An 18,359-nucleotide genomic window follows, 5' to 3' on the forward strand; every position below is an offset into this window, starting at 1 on the left:
GTTGCCTACTATTCGGCCGAATACCTGTTGTACCTACCTTAAAAAAAAATTACACAATAAAAATATTCAAAAAATAGGTATATTTAATATTTAAAATGATTTCTTGGAAAGTTGTTGTTAATTCTGTCCAACAAAACATACCTACATGTTACCAAAAGTTGTGCTTTGTTGGCGAGCAGTTTTCATAATAATTGGGACTCAAAATGTTCGCATGTCATGATTGTGCATTCGCATTCGGCGACCGAATATTCGGCGCTTCGGCCAAGAGAGGAGCCGAATATTCGGTATTCAGTATTCGGCCTAAACCACTATTCAGGGCATCTCTAGATTTTAGTATTCTTGGTATAGAAAATCACACAAGTGCGTCCACTGATCCGCACCGTGGGCGTGGGCGACGGTTATCGCTTACCATCAGGCATTTCGTCTGCTCGATTACCTCCTAAAACTCCCACTGCTGGGCACAGACCCCCTCTCATGCGCGAGAGGGCCTGGGCTAGCCCAATCAATGCGGATTGGGGACTTCACATTAGAGATGCAACGGATAGTTGTTTGGTCGGATACCGGATATTCGGCCTGACCATCGGAGTGGAATGTTTAAATTGTTTTAAAATAATAAACGGGTACGATTATACCGTGACTGTTTCTTAGATCCAATTTGTTTACTCGAAATCAATCAACGTTACTATCCGGTATCCGGCCGGATAGTTGGTCACTATCCGGTATCCAGCCGGATATTAATATAGTGGCCGGGTAGGCCGGGTACCGGATAGTAACCGAACATCCGGTGCATCTCTACTTCACATACACCTTCAATTTTCTTTGCCTTCTATATCATAAAAAACGATGGTGACTGTTTGAGCCAGGATTTGACCCACGGATGACCCATGGCTCTTACAGCTTGTGTTGATCCGCTACCTGACTCAAATATTATGATGATCTTTGATAAGATAATATTTATTTAAATATCAAAATCAGTTTTTTCCGCAAAGTCTGGTTTATATTTGACTAGTCTGATTGTGAGTCTGTTATTCACTATCTGTTAGTGATACGGTGATCTGTGGATGAATAACATGTTGTGTTCAGACAGAAGTGGCTTAACGGGCCACGTGTACAATTTTTTTTTTTTTTTTTAACAGTAAGCATCAACACGTTTATTAAAACTAAAACAAGGAAAAAATACATATATGAAGAGAGTTGGTTAAAGGATGACTCACGCTAGGCCGGACCGTGTCTTCCGGAGCTTTCGGCGCATCGTTTTCTATGGAAAGGATCACGTGATCACCTGACATGGTCATAGAAAAGTAAGAGCCGGAAGCTCCGGCCCGGACACAGCCCGGTCTAGCGTGGATCATCCTTAATGGTAGTGGTTGGTTAGGGCTAGGGCTGCGGTAGGGCTATGTTTTCAATATTATCAGTGAATGGCGGTCTATTATACACCACCCTATTATTAGTAGAAAGGTTCTTAAAATAAAACAGATCTAAATGATACAAATATACCAATAAACTAAATTTTAATTAACAGACAAATATAATAGGTAATTATAGCATGTACGTCAAAACTAGCCAAGTCAAATCCTGAACTTTAATTACATCCCAAGCGAACTAGAACTTGGCACCCATAATAGATCTTAATTATTTTCCAGCGAAGCCAACAACGACGCATACCTATTCTTAATATTGAACTTGGCTCTCATTTTTGAGCTACTTTTCTATGACATGACAGGTGCTCACGTGATGCTTTCCATAGAAAACGATGCGCCGGTTCGGACACGGCCCGGTCTAACGTGAGTCATCCTTAATGCTCCACTGTGAGGGACTACATTCCCTACAAGTGTGATACAGTTACAGTGGTACCTAAAATTAATAGTTTGGCTTCCACTGTATTATATCTATTTGTCAATTTTTCATGTGTATATGTTGTGTTTATGTGTAATTCTTGTATGTTTATTGTTTTGCATATCTATCCACATAGATATGCAATCACATTTAAGTATGTTTTTAATGGGATTATATGTAACAGTCTACCTAAGCCAACCCTGCAACCTGATTGCAAATTAATTTAATTACTTAAACAACATTAAAGCCCTTGAATCACTGCCATTTAAGGTTGACTCACGCTAGACCGGGCCGTGCCCGGACCGAGGCGTCCGACATGTCATTTTCTATGACGGACGATCGGTGATCACGTGGTGCTTTCCATAGAAAACGAAGCGCCGGAAGCTCCGGCCCGGCCCCGGCCCGGTCTAACATGAGTCATAATTTAGGCGACTCATTTCATCAAAACAACAACGTCTATGCCTAAGGGTAATTTAGGTTTAGACTTATGATCATAATTTAATAATATGTTTACTAGGGTGTTGCTTATTTCGTCGAAGTTAAAATGTTATATGTCTCACCTGCTTAACTTATTCTCTTTGACTAAAAAAAATGTAGGCGCGAAGGGTTATCGTCCTTGAAAATTTTAATTTCGCGCTTTTTTCTACTCACAAAGTTATTTGACCGGCTATACAGCTGTCATTAACATTTCCAAAGAGACAGAGTGATATCTCAAATAAAAAATATGGTTGTCTGTAAATTCGGTTTACGGACGATAATTTTGCGTGATAACGTCATAAGAAAACGTGGCCGTAACGTTACCATGGAGATATGTCCACAACGTTACCATGGAGATCTGTCCACAACGTGACACTTTTTCGTGCACGCTACCGGTGTTCATCGATTTATAAGACGTTATCACGTCAAAAACAAATGTGGATTTTTTTCAGAATTTTTAATTACGTTTTACGGGTTGCTACCGGATTTTGAAAATTTGGACCCTCCATACAAGATTTTTTTTTTGTTTTTTCTTTATGAGATAACGGGTCAGGGTGTATTAATGTGCAGTTTAACATTAAATAATGCCACTATTTTTTAAAGCTTATTAATTGCGTGTTTTAGGCATTCTAAATATTAATTCAGCAGTGCGCACTCCTAAAACAGGAATAAAAATATATGTTAATTATATCTATTATTGAATTACATATAAATAGCTTCCATATACTTTAACTCACTGTCTCGCTTAAAAAAAACGCATAATTTAATTTAATAAAATTCTGAAATAAATCCACATTTGTTTTATAGTGAAAGAGAATAATTTGAGGGTGTGAGAAAAAAAAAAATTCGACGAAATAAGCAACACCCTGATGTTTACAAATACAATAACACCAATTAGTTTTGAATAAAAAACAACTACTTAGCTCAATAACAATATTGTAAAAAAACAGTTTGTGCGCGTCACCCCTTTTTAAAAATATCTTAGTCCCTGCACGTTATCCAAATATTTAAATAAAGACCAAACCTAACCTTACGTTATATTTACTTAGTATTCATATCATTATTATCAGTTAGCATGATCCAAACTAGATTTAAACGAGTTTTTTAATTAGGTAAGTATTCAATTGTTAATATAATTAGCACTTTTGTGACGTAGCATATGTCAATATTTTTTATGACCCGTTTTAGAGCGTTTTTTCACATTGTCCGATCCGAATATCAGATGTTGGATGACCATTGGAGATAAACCGCTGCTAGAAAATGCCCTATGGCATCCAGAAGGCACTGTTTGTTTTACAGTCGTATCCGACCTCCGATATCAGATCGGACAATGTGAAAGCACTCTGTATAGATTTTTGTAGTTTATGTGTTTTGATGTATGCATCCATAAAATAAAGGAGAATTGAGACATATCTCGTTTGAAAGGGCTTACTCATTATTATTATTTGTATGTGGTTGGTGTCATACGATAAAATAATGCTATGTGTAAGGATACGTGGAGAAATAAGAGGTAGGCCTTTGCCCAGCAGTGGGACAATATAGGCTCATAATTCATAATAAGGGTCTCTACGTGTTGGATCTATATCCCCACGCAAGCCTATCAAACGACCGGGATCTATAGGCCCGTGTAATCCAAAATGAAGGTACAAATAATAATAATGTCACATTACATTTAGAGTAAATTGTCTTATTACAAGGGGGCTCTACATGTTGGCTTCGGCCCCACGCACGCCTTCCGAATGAAAGACTTTGTAAGACACATACAAATAATAATAATAATGAGTAAGCCCTTTTAAACGAGATATGTCTCAATTCTCCTTTATTTTATGGATGCATACATCAAAACACATAAACTACAAAAATCTATACAGAGTGCTTTCACATTGTCCGATCTGATATCGGAGGTCGGATACGACTGAAAAGCAAAAAGTGCCTTCTTGATGCCATAGGGCATTTTCTAGCAGCGGTTTATCTCCAATGGTCATCCAACATCTGATATTCGGATCGGACAATGTGAAAAAACGCTCTAAAACGGGTCATAATAAAAAATATTGACATATGCTACGTCACAAAAGTGCTAATTATATTAACAATTGAATACTTACCTAAGTAAAAAACTCGTTTAAATCTAGTTTGGATCATGCTAACTGATAATAATGATATGAATACTAAGTAAATATAACGTAAGGTTAGGTTTGGTCTTTATTTAAATATTACGTAGCGAATTGCCAAATTTTAAGATGATGTGACAGAATAGCGGTTCCTTATAAGGAATCTTGTTAGTGCAAACTACAAATAAGCTCACACATTAAGATTTGATCAAGTTTCTTCACCACTTAGATGGTTAGCAGTCCTGAATTGTGCGTTTCTCCAGACACTTCCTGCCTCGCCCCGATAAACTGTGGAATTAACTGTCGTTCTCGGTATTTCCGGACCGATTAGACCTTCAAACCTTCAAGAAAAGAGCGTACTCCCATGTTAAACCCCGGCAACGCAGGTGATTGGTCTCGTTTGCTTCCTATAGGACATCAACATAAAAAAGTTAGTAAGAAATGTGTCGCGACTTTATTGTTAAGAGAATAAGAGCGTGTCAAGCTAATTTTGAACACCTCGCCCTCTTAGCAACTTCTGCTGCTGACTGAACCTAACTCATCGGTTGATTAAAATCCGTTTAAACAAACAAATTTGTTTTCACCACACCAGCCCGGAAAGGCTTACTTTGAACTTCAAAAACTGATAGCAAAGTTGCATTTTATTCACATGTGAGGCAAAGTAATCAAATGCAATTATGTTTGCTGGTAGAATTGGTCTTTTAAATGATGATTTTGGATGATAAATATTTAATAACATTCATTTGGATTTGATTTGGTTTGATTTTTTTTATATTTTACATTTAATATTTGCTTCGGGTTAGTGTGGTGAAAAATTTCAATATTAGCACGAGCGGTTAAACAACAACTTTGCCCCCTTGTGAAACAAATAACTATTATCTACCATCTGACCTCAGCACACTTAACTATTCCAGTATCCTCAAAATATTCCAAAGCCATTATGACAAACGTAATTTTGAATCAAATACTGAAATCCACTTACAAACAAACATACACAAGCTATTTGTTCTTACAGTAAAGCATCAGACATTGCCAGAGTAAAGGTTTTTGCAGTATGCTGATGTATGTAGGCTCTGGGGTTCTTCAAAAATAGGACTGAATTTAATATAAGTTTTTATAGTTATTACCTACGATAGAAGTGTGAAAAATAGGGAATTCTAATTTAATTTAATCCAAGGAAATTTTAAATCGACACGCGTTGCGAATTACCTATTCGCACGTGTATCGTACAACGTTTTACAGTACATATGGCCTGTTTTTTCTGCAAACGATTGTCATTTTGGCTAGACCGACGACGAAAGAATTGACAGCAAAATTTTTAAGGAATTTCTACTCAAAGGACTACTTGCTGTGACTTATTTTCCAAAAGTGTTTTACAATAAAGAGACACATCAAGATCGTGTAGTCTTTTCCAACGCTAAAAAACGAGGTATAGAAGTGCCTGAAATAAAATACTGAAAAGTTATTTTATCTGTGTTATTACAGTACAAACTCTAACAGATGTATGCGCACGCGCTGCCCACGCGGACGCCATGCGTTATTATACTGTACAAAATCAAAACGTCCTTAGTGTGAGCAATAGAAACATTGGAACTGAGTTAATCTTTGTACAAATAGCTCCGCGTTTTTGAATCCCCTATGTGACATTATTGTATACGCTTCTGTGCTACATTTCTGGAATATGCGGTTTTTAGATTTTGTAACCAGATTTATGGGATTAAAGGGAGATTTAAGACTAATATCATAAGAATAATGTAATATGACGACCGGTCTGGCCTAGTGGATAGTGACCCTGTCTGCTAAACCGATGGTCCTGGGTTCGAATCCCAGTAAGGGCATTTATTTGTGTGATGAACACTAATATTTGTTCCTGAGTCATGGTTGTTTTCTATGTATATAAGTATGTATTTATCTATACAAGTATGTATATCGTCGCCTAGTACCCATAGTACAAGCTTTGCTTAGTTTGGGGCTAGGTTTGATCTGTGTAAGATGTCCCCTAATATTTATTATTTTTTATTTTATTAAATGTATACAATATACATTATTCACTTAAAATGATAATTTCAATTTAACTTGAAGCTGTAGGTAAAATAACTTGGTGTATAATAATGTTTGCATAGCTATTGCTACATCTGTAGGTACTATAATAATAAAATTATCTAATATTGATACCGTAACTATGTTTTTAGTTAAGTACAGTCGACGTCAAAGATATGTTTACACTTTTGCACCTTACTCCCTTGTAATAAGGCGAAAAATGTAAACATATTTTTGACGTCGACTGTACCTACCCACCACGTCACTACACCGTGACAGGGTCGTCAAAAATAAATAAATAATACCATTATTAATCCAAATGTCCAATTAACGCACAGGCCTATTCGGATTTTGAGATAATCACAAGATCTTGAGACGATTTAGAGATCAACTAGATCTACATTAGATATCGACTAGATAAGATGTGACTCGGATATCTAAGTCATAACTTGTCGAAACCGTTCAAGAGGACCTCCAGAATCGCGGAAACGTCAAATTTGACAAATCTATTTTACAAATATCTTTAAATTATCCGTATCGTAACATGTTGAAGTCTAGTAGAAATCTAATTCATTTTCCGAATCGAGCCGGTAGACTGTTTATGTGTGAAGATAATCCAATTACTAGATATTTTTATCTATACGTTAAATATCAGTTACAAGAACAGGTTATTTTTGTCAAGCTTAGACCAATTTAAATCCCATTAGAAGATTAGATACCTGACCGGTCCGATTCAGATTGAACTACTTGTTACGGTTCTGATACGAACTTGAGATTGGCGCGCATCTCACGCACGACTATCACATTATCTTACACCTTAGAGCATTTAATTAATTAATTAATTTATTTATTTAGACATTTAAATCTGGCAACAAGGCCAATATTACAAATACCTTACAGACTCATACATAATGTATTTTATAAACTTAAGACTAAACACTATTTAGGCGACAAAACGGCGTGGGTCCGTTGCATCGTCTGGTCTGGTGGTGGTTAATAAACTGGAGTCGCCTTCAAAAGCTTACCCCTCTGCCGAAAACCTAGCACAGTTGTGCAAACTTTTGTATGGACTGACGTTTATAAAAGTAGATAAATCTGACATGGCTATTTGTACGTTACGTACAAATCATGTACAAATAGCTATACATTTGACGTGCCCCTCCCCTGCAAAAATCGGCAGACTGTTTTGTACAGAAAATTACAGTAAAGGCGTCTCCAGACACTAAATGCTCTAAGTTTTACACGCACCAATTAGCGTGGACGATCTTTAAGATCGTATTATATTCTGACAAAAAAGAGTAGAAATTAAAAAGTGGCAACACTGTAGTGTTGTCCCTTTCAAATCAATGTATATAAGAAAACGGGACGACACTACAGTAGATAGGTATTGCCAGTTTTTAATTTCTACTCTTTTTTGTCAGACTATAAAATAAGATCATAGCTGTAACAAGATGTTAAATCTGAATTGGCTCCGGTTATTTTCCAGACATGGTGCTTTACTTAATTAGAATCTTTCCGGAGACAAATTGGTTTTGTCATTGAGTACCTAATCTAAGCGGGGTGAGAAATAAATCTATAGGTACAAAGGTCTGAACCTATATATTGAAGCGCTGGTGGCCTAACGGTAAGAGCGTGCGACTTTCAATCCGGAGGTCGCGGGTTCAAACCCCGGCTTATACCAATGAGCTTTTTTGAACTTATGTACAAAATATCATTTGATATTTACCAGTTGCTTTTCGGTGAAGGAAAACATCGTGAGGAAACCGGACTAATCCCAATAAGGCCTAGTTTCCCCTCTGGGTTGAAAAGTCAGATGGCAGTCGCTTGCGTGAAAAAGAATGCCTACGTCAAATCATGGGATTAGTTGTCATTCGGACCCCAGGCTCCCATGAGCCGTGGCAAAATGCCAAGACGACGCGAGGAAGAAGAGAGAGGTACAAAGGTCTGTAATAATTAATGAGATAATTTCATCCGATAGCGTGATGTGACGTACGCGTTTGCGTTAAGTGTCATTTTGTTTGAATTGAAATTTGTATGGGATTTTGAGTTTCCAAAACGTCCCACTTGGCGCGCTGTTCAAATCCCATACAAGATTAGACTTAATGCAAACGCGTACGTCCGTCACACTATCGAATGAAATTTACATCAAATTTTCATCTATGTTTTAAGGGAGTTCTGCCAACAAACTGTCCTGCAGTTTGGCAGAAGAAAAAACTGTACAAATAGGGTTTATTTCGCCTGAATAAATGATTTATTTATTTTGTTATTTACACTAGGGGTTCAGTTCATAAAGCGTACGTAATGATCTTATGTCCGCATATTTAGAATAGTAGATTGTTGATCAAGGGATGAAATGATGCCTTCCACCGGAGTTAAACACTCTACTTTTCATTTCAAATACGAGGAAAGTAAAATACATGTATTGTGTATTTTAATAGTAGATTGTTAACCAAGGGTTGAAAGGCACCCATTTCTGTCGAGGTAGTTTGGCGCTCGAACGCAGTGAGAGCGCCAATAGTCCGAGACAGAAACGGTGCCTTTCACCCGAGTTAAACACTCTACTTTTCATATCGAATGCGAGGAAACCAAACAAGACAAGGCAATTTCGCAAAATCAGTAATTGAAGTACATAACAGACCTACGGCCATGATTTTTTTCCTTAGGACTTACTTGCAATCGGAGACTTTACATGCGTGAAGATTAATCACCCCTAGCGAAAATCATTTAGATTGCAATATTTACGAAAACACACATTTTTTAACAAACTACAACAATTTTAAAATAATTTGTTCATTATAGTATGAAAATCAGCGGGATTGCCTCGTACTTTTTTAATTTTATACTTTTTCGTTCTATAAGCCGCAACGGACTACCGGACCGCACCGCGACCATGGTGCGCCGCACCACGTAATAATATAATAAAAGTATTTTTAATATTAAATAACAATTTAATTAATAATATAAGAAATTTTTATCTTGTATTTTATTTTATTTTAATGAATATAGTTCTAAATAACTTTAAAAACCAATTTAATATCGTACAAACGTTTAACTGTGGCTGTATAAGATTCTGCCTTTGCTCATTTACGCAAGCGTAAGTTTTAAAAAAATATTTTTGGTGTATTCCTTTTGGTTCCCGCTTTATGAAATCGAGTAAATAGAATTCAACGAAAGAAATCAAGAATAATTTGTTTTTAACAAATTACTTACATCATTTTTTATAAAAAAAAGGATCTACGTGGGATTTGTAAAATTAAAGAATTACCAATTGTTCCAGACGAGGAAATAAAGACACTATTTTTCCATTTTGTTTCCACCCAGTTGTTCATGGAACGGGGACGCAGAGGAGTACACCACTTTTCTGCGCTAGAGCATAAACGTATCACTTTCTGCGCACCTTTTAGAACAACAACGACCCACTTTCAGAGCATGAGATATGAAAAGAAACTAGACACATTTATAGCAATCTTGAGGGCAATTTCAATTAGAAAAAACCGGACAAGTGCGAGTCGGACTCGCCCACCGAGGGTTCCGTACTTTTTAGTATTTGTTTTTATAGCGGCAACAGAAATTAAATACATTATCTGTGAAAACATCTGTCAAATCTGTGTTTCCACTGCCTAACTATCACGGTTCATGAGATACAGCCTGGTGACAGACGGCCGGACGGACGGACGGACAGTGGAGTCTTAGTAATAGGGTCCCGTTTTTACCCTTTGGGTACGGAACCCTAAAAAGTATCGTTTTTTGAAATGGGGAGTTAAATATCAGAATGGAAACTGTCCAACAAATCCATTAGCCTAAAACTAAATATTGTAAAATAAATTAAAAAAAAATGTACTTGGAATGTAAAATGCTCTAATGCAGAAACGTATCACTTTCTTCACACCTTGTAAAACAATAACCCACTTGCAGAGCAGGAATGAAAAATCATTAGGTAATAACAGGAATACTATTACATAAGTTAATAGTATTTGAACATGTTTGTACCTCAGATGTAATAAAGGCGTTTAAATCAATTAATGTCAAAAAAACTAATGACCTCTGGGGAGTCTCTGTTCATGCTGTCAAATCCTTAGTAGAAATTGTAGCGCCTGACTTGGTAGTTATATTTAACAACAGTGTTGATTGCGGCGAGTTTCCTGATCTAATGAAACATAGTAAAGTAATTCCTTTATTTAAATCTGGTAGCAGCTCTGACCCCACTAACTTTAGACCGATATCTGTGCTACCAACATTTAGCAAGATTTTTGAAAAATTAGTTCTTTTTCAATTAGTACGACATTTTAACGTTAATAATTTGATGCATAATAAGCAGTTTGGTTTTACACGGGGTCGCTCAACAACCGATGCCGGTGTTGAGCTAATTAAGCATATTTTCGATGCCTGGGAGGAGTCACGAGATGCTTTAGGTGTCTTCTGTGATTTATCTAAGGCCTTCGAATGTGTTTGTCATGAAACATTAATCAGGAAACTTCATTATTACGGAGTTAGAGGATCGGCACTGAATTTACTTAAGTCCTACTTAAATGGTGGAATACAAAGGGTCGATGTGAATGGACAGCGATCACCTGGGTCATTGGTCTCTATGGGTGTACCACAGGGGTCAATATTGGGGCCTTTCCTGTTCCTTATCTACATAAATGACTTGCCATTCCTTGTTAAGACCCACCATGATATAGTATTGTTTGCAGACGACACCTCACTTATTTTCAAAGTCAAACGACAGCAACAAGCTTACAATGATGTAAACAATGCCATTTCAAAAGTAGTAAATTGGTTCAATGTTAATAATTTATTGTTAAATGAGAAAAAGACTAAATGTATTAAGTTTGTCACTAGTAGTAACGTAAGGCATGTGCAAACAAGTGTCATTGTGAAGGATGAGGAATTGGAATTAGTTGATAGTACAGTTTTTCTTGGTATAACTTTAGATTCTAAACTCCAGTGGGGTCCCCATATTGCTACTCTTTCGAAAAGACTGAGCTCTGCAGCTTTTGCAGTGAGCAAAATCCGTCAGTTAACTGACGTGAAAACAGCTCGATTAGTATAAGTATTTTAGTTACTTCCATAGCATTATGGCATATGGTATTTTACTGTGGGGCGGTGCTTCAGAGATGAATACCATTTTTGTTCTGCAGAAGAGGGCTATTCGAGCAATATACAAAATGAACCATAGAGACTCACTTAGAGATAAATTTAAGGAAATTGACATATTAAGACAGACAGTGCACTGTCAATACATTTATGAGAATATTCTGTATGTACATAAAAATATTGTAAATTTTAGGAAAAATTGTGAAATTCATAATATTAATACTAGAAATAAACATAAGCTCGCAGTGCCCTTCACTCGGCTCCATAAAATTAAAAAATCATTCATGGGTAATTGTGTATTTATAATAAACTTCCAAACCATATTACTGAATTATCTATTAATAAATTTAAGAATTATGTAAAGCGTAAACTTATTTCTAAAGCTTATTATACCACACAAGACTACATGAATGATATTACAACGTGGGATTAATTGTTATTCGAAATGATTATTTATTTATTAGGTATATTTGATTATTGATGAGGAAATGGATATTCCGATGTAATACTATCTACTTCTTTTGTTACTTATGCTTTTTTTTTGACATTTTGATTTTATTCTAGAAATTCTAGAGTAGTATTTTTTTTTACAATCTTTTTAATGTTTGACGATCCTTTTGTGAAATTCTTAGTGTTAAATTTGATATGTATAATAATCCAATTTTATTATGGAATAATATTAACATCAATAAATTGCTCTGATAATTAGATTAACATTAATTACGATTCATAAGAGCTTGTTGCTAGGCCTACATGAATAAAGTATATTTCTGATTCTGATTCTGATATATTCTATCTCATTGTAAAATCAAACGATTTTGGTACTTATAATTATGAGTCATTAACGGTGGTAAAACTACCTATAAAGTTAGACTTGGTTAAGTTGGTTAGACTTAGGCCAAACTTGTTTTTTAACCGACTTCAATTCCAAAAAGAGGAGGTTCTTAATTAGGTTAATGTTTTATTTACCAATGTTCACCGATTATTGCGAGCTATGTGTAATAGAAAAGACATTGAAGGTTGCATAGTTTAGTTTCCCGTACCACTTCTGTGTATCGACACAATAACATTTTATGTCCATTTCGCAGTAAGCGGCCTCCGAGACGTGTTGTGAGATTGTCGATTGACTATTGTCCATTCTGGAAACCGTATAAGACCCACTGTTTTAAGGGTCGGCCACACCGCTGCTCAAAATACGGCGACGGTACGGAATCGCAGTGACGTGTCGTAAGCAAACTCACAAAACTCGAAAACTACGAAAAATCGGCTAACTTAGGCACATGGGGTATATTCGGGTCTCTTCTTCTTCTTCTTCTTCTCAGTCGTGCACTCTTGTCAGAGTGGTCGTGGCTGTTTGGATGACGCACATGGCTGGTCTTCATTGCCGGTTATGTTGGTGGACTTCAAACTTTGTCTTGCGATGTCTCTCCATTTCTGACGGTTGATGGCGTTGCGAGCGCACTCGACTACGGATGACTTCGTCATTATTTTTAAAAGGTCGGTCCATCGCGTAGGAGATCTTCCTCTGGATCTTTTCCCTTCGATCTGGCCCTGGACTACCACCTGGACTGCCTTTCCAATGAGTCCACATTTCTGGATTTCTCGGGTCTCTATGTTTCCCAAATAGTTTAAAGTCATAATGTATTGTTTGTCCGAATTTTCGTTAGTCATAATTGGTTTTTCTCAGAAACGCGTAACTTTATGGGGTATATTCGGGTCTCTATTGTTTCCCAAATAGTTTAAAGTCATAATGTATTGTTTGTCCGAATTTTCGTTAGTCATAATTAATTGGTTTTTCTCAGAAACGCGTAACTTTTCAGGATTGTCATAAAACAAACCTAACCTAACCTATCTATAGAATAACCTTACGAAAATCCTGAAAAGTTAACGGTTTCAATTTTATGACTAACGATAATATGGCAAACAATACATTATGACTTAAAACTTTATGGGAAACAAAGGAATCCCGGTATATTCTAAACTGAAAATCATAATTAGATTCCAAAAAATGTTGCCACTGCAATCATTTGTTTGTAAAATAGTAAATTCCTTTTCATATATAAACACGCTAAGATAATTTATTTATTGGTAATTTTACTCCTACGATTTAAAAAAGTACTTTTATTTACTTATTTTTACATAAATACAAGACGCGCTAGTAAAAAGTGGCAACATTGTCTTACTTTTTTTGGAATCTAATTACGATTTTCAGTTTAATAGCCCACGACGTGAGGAATCTAAAAAAAATGTTGGACGTCAAGGATAGACCACCATGTATATTATTCTAGTTACTTATAGGCCATCTACTAAGTATTAGAATAACATAATACAACATTTCGTCTATCCCACTAGTGTACTTTAGAGAACCATTCCGAAAAAAATAAGAATCAAAGTTGATTCTTCCATTTTATAAGTTCTTCAAGTTTAAACTGAATTGGCAAGTACGGCTATAGCCGTTACTGCCGCTGAACGGCGGAAATGCGGCAAACATCAGTAGCCAAGTATATAAGGAGAAATGATAAGAAAGTACCGTTATTTGTGCAAGAATTAAAATATGTGTACGTCACTGTCCCGTGATTGCGTCAGATTTGTGTACAGATTAAAACTTTCCATGAACTCAATTATCTTGAGTCCATTGTTAGCAGATTTGTACAATAAAATTATTATTGAGGAAACTACAGCCATTTCCACTAGCTAGAAGCTAATTCAATCTTACATTCTGACATCTAAATGATATATTTATGTTATTTAACATTCGCGCGTGTGTTTATAAATTTATTCGCGGGTGCATTTATAATTTATCCTTGCGTGGATTTTTTTTTCATTTCTCATCCTCTATAAAAGTGGGTCATTGATGTTCTACCTATGAAATGTGCAGAAAGTGATACGTTTCTGCTCTTGAGCATTTGGCTTTCCAAGTAGGTACGTTTTTTTATACGATGACCAATTAAAATTTATTTTTAAATGGATTTGTTTTACAGGTTCCATTCTGATGTTTAACTCTCCATTGCATAAATAACGATACTCTCAAGAAATACTATTAAAGTTTATACTTAAAGTCAGACCGTAAAAAGTCTGCAGCGATTTTGATAGCCCACGCAGTGCAAGTGTAATTTTAAACGTCAAACTTCTATGAAATTATGACGTATATACATAACACCTACACTGCGTGGGCTATCAAATCCGCTGCAGACTTTGTTTGGTGCGACTATAGCCATGTTTTTTTAAACAATTAATTTACTTTCCTCGTATTTGAAATGAAAAGCAGAGTGTTTAACTCGGGTGAAAGGCATAATTTCAGCCTCGGACTATTGGCGCTCTCACTACGTTCGGGCGGCAAACTACCTACCTCTACAGAAATGAGTGCCTTTCACCCCTTGGTTAACCCTTTACCAGGCCAAAAATAATTGATAGTATAGAGGGGTCCTGTCATTGTAAATTTTGTAGTCACTGTAAATTTACTGCCATCTATCGACACACGATTAAAACTCAAAATGAAAACGTATAAAGTTATCAAAAAATGTATATATATATGGATAAATGATTTTATTATTTTTATATCATTTTGATCCATGTTCATTCACTGATATCTATGTGTTAAAATTGTTAAATATGAAACGGTGTCGTCACGCCATCTAGCCGAGGATAGGCTAAAGGTGCGTGCGGCATCTATTCGAGAATGACTTTTACTTGAATTCCGAGGCACGTTTTTTCCTTAGACTTTATTCGTCTTATACGAAGTTGCATATGTCTTTGACCAGGCTAAAGGATGTTTCCCACATACGGCACTTCAAACATGTGTCCTATTTTCGATGAGTAAGACTGACATTCGATTGTCATTTTTGAAATGTCAGCCTGGTAAAGGGTTACATCCCTTGGTTAACCTTTTCGACGCCGTGTCAAACACAAAAGCTGTCACGCGGACGCCATGTCACCGAAGTGTCAAAACTGAAATTGAACTTTTTATGGATATGCACGTAGGTCTATGTTGCTCTGTGGTCTGTGACCGATTAATCAGTCTTTGGCGTTGAACGTGCGGTGCGGATATATCGGCGATTGGCGTCCAAAAGGTTAACAATCTACTAAATCTTTCGAATAAATCTATTAGTTCAACTGTCAGTGTATAAACAGGGTAATCGTGTTAAAACGCGCGTTCCCACCATACGGCATTGATAACAGATCACCGACCTCTCCAAAAATACCTAAATTACCCGTAAACATAATAAAACTATAATTAAACCAGTTTTAAAATAACCGTCACCTTCACCTACTCCGATAGCACTATTTACTTGACAGGTAGCTTCGCTATACGAAGTATTCGTTAAAAAAATATTTTGAACCTTAATAACAAAGAGTTATGGTTGAGATTGGGATGATATCTATGTACAAGTTGAGACTATTTAGACTTTGATTTAGTGGTATGATTCAAGTAGGGAATTAAGATAAGTAGTCAATGTGTGTAGTATTTTAGACCAATTTAACTTTTAGTTATTCGACGTTTCGATATGATACTGATCTGTCAGTGTCAAAAGTGGCGTTTTTGCATAGAAGGTAGGATCCTATAGAAGTGGTATACGCGTGCCTCAGTGAGGGACAAAACATACGCAATGCGACACTATGATAGGTCGAATTTATTTGTTGCCCACCATAATCCATTACTAAATTAATGGTGGGGAATAAAAAAGAGACTGTGACAAGGACAAACAAAAATATTTCACCACGGTGACAGGTGCGACAATTCGACAAATGTCACTGTTGCTGACATCACAGGCATCCGTGGGCTACGGTTACCGCTTACCATCGGGCGGGCCGTATTCCTCTTTGTCACCATCATTGTGTTATTTAAAAAAACTTTATTATATCGGCAAAAAAAAGGTATTTGTCTTGCGATGTTTATGATGATAATGATGACAATTGTCACAAGATTTAAAAGAACTTTCGGTAATTCTTGACTGCAAATAAGTTGTGTGTCGGAATTTCGTGACAATTGTCGTATTTCTTGTGACAATTGTCATTAGCTTCGCAAAATAAGTACTTAGTTAACTGGCGATATAGTGGAGTTTTTTTTTAATTAACATGTTGGTGGCTAACAAGCACACCGCCCGTCTGATGCTAAGCGATTGCCGTAGCCTATGGAGGCCTGTGACGTCAGTAACAGTGATGTCGACAATTGTCGCACCTGTCACGGTGGTGAATAGGGGCCAGTACCATATAGGAAACAGATCGAATAGGTAAGTAGGTAACTAAAACTCGAATTGACCTGTTTATATAGAGACATTTTGAGAAGTTTTGATTTAGATTTGTGGATTTGGTGGTTGCAAACAAGTGTTCAGTTTCTATTTTAATAACCCATTGAACGCCCAGAACTTATAATGTAGTTTTAGTTCCAATAGCACCATAGAACCCTAACAAAAATTTGGCATTGCTAATGCCAATTGCTATGTGATGTAAGGATAATTTGCTACCGTTATACCAATTATGTTGGCGTGTGCGTGGTATTTCCGTTTTTGTCAAATGGCAGTAGAAAGGTTAATATATATTAAGGAACAGTCTTATGCACGATAAGTTACGGTAAGGCACGTATATCCATCTCTGTCATCGGCATAGGTGTGTCCTGTAGGCCGTGGCTTAACAAGCGTGTACAAAATCAACTACCTCACCAATCTGACTTTTAACTTATTTGGCAGTATATAAGGCTATAAGTAAAACTCAACATAATAGAAAAATCTATTTATTGTTCGTGATTTACTGTCCATATACAATTAACTATAATATCTGTATATCTATACATATACACAATAACATTTTTATTTGGTGTCTTATGGCCACTACGTGTTAAGTGATTTTCCTTTTAAATATTCAAACACTAAAAATAAGTATATCGATTTTTTTGCAGATACATTATACTTGAACTTGAATCTATAGACCGACTGCTTAAATGAGTCCTCGCCTGCGCGGTGCGGGGGCGACGGGGTAGGACGACTAAGGGTGGCGGGGAAGCTGCGGGCGGCAGGCGGACGGCGCCCGCAGCTTCCCCGCCCCCGCACGTCGTCCTACCCCGTCGCCCCCGTACCGCGCAGGCGAGGACTCATTTAAGCGATCGGTCTATACTTTAACACTTTGAACGCCACGCTTGACGCGTGCGACGCATCATCGTGCACCTTGTTAGAATGCACGAAGGTTGCTATTGGGCTGGAGCCGCGCGTCAGTTGACGTTTGGGCGGTCAAAGGGTAGAAAATTACAGTTGATATGCAGTCGAACAGCAGTTTTGTTAGACAGCAGTTCGTCTGTGTACAGCTTTCGATTAATAAAAAAATGTAGAAAAATAATTTTGTTGGTGTGGAAGCCCATATTACAAAGTATTTTTTATTGGTGGATAAAATTATGCTGTTTTCGGTTAAGACACTTACAAATATATTTGGCATCTTCATCTCAACCGTTATTGTGACGATATTATTTATTTATTGTCGATTAGTTATAATCCTTAATCATAAAAAAAACTTGTTTTCAAATAGTTTGTTCTTACGACCCCAAAAATCTCATATTATACCTAATTTCTATATCGAATACTGTAAACAATTATTCACTTATAAAATAAATAGAGTTATTTATATACAAATACTTGAATTATTTCAGATTATCAACAAACTAATATCTGCAGTCCAATTTTTCTAATTAAAATCTAGCCTCTAATTATTTTTAAGCAAAATTTAAATGTGAATACTATAATTATACACATTTTAAAATATTGTGCTATAATTAAAATTAAGAACTTTTAAAATTAATAAAACATTCTA

The sequence above is a fragment of the Cydia splendana genome, chromosome 21, assembly GCF_910591565.1.
Source record: "Cydia splendana chromosome 21, ilCydSple1.2, whole genome shotgun sequence".
In the NCBI taxonomy this organism is placed as follows: Eukaryota; Metazoa; Arthropoda; class Insecta; order Lepidoptera; family Tortricidae; genus Cydia; species Cydia splendana.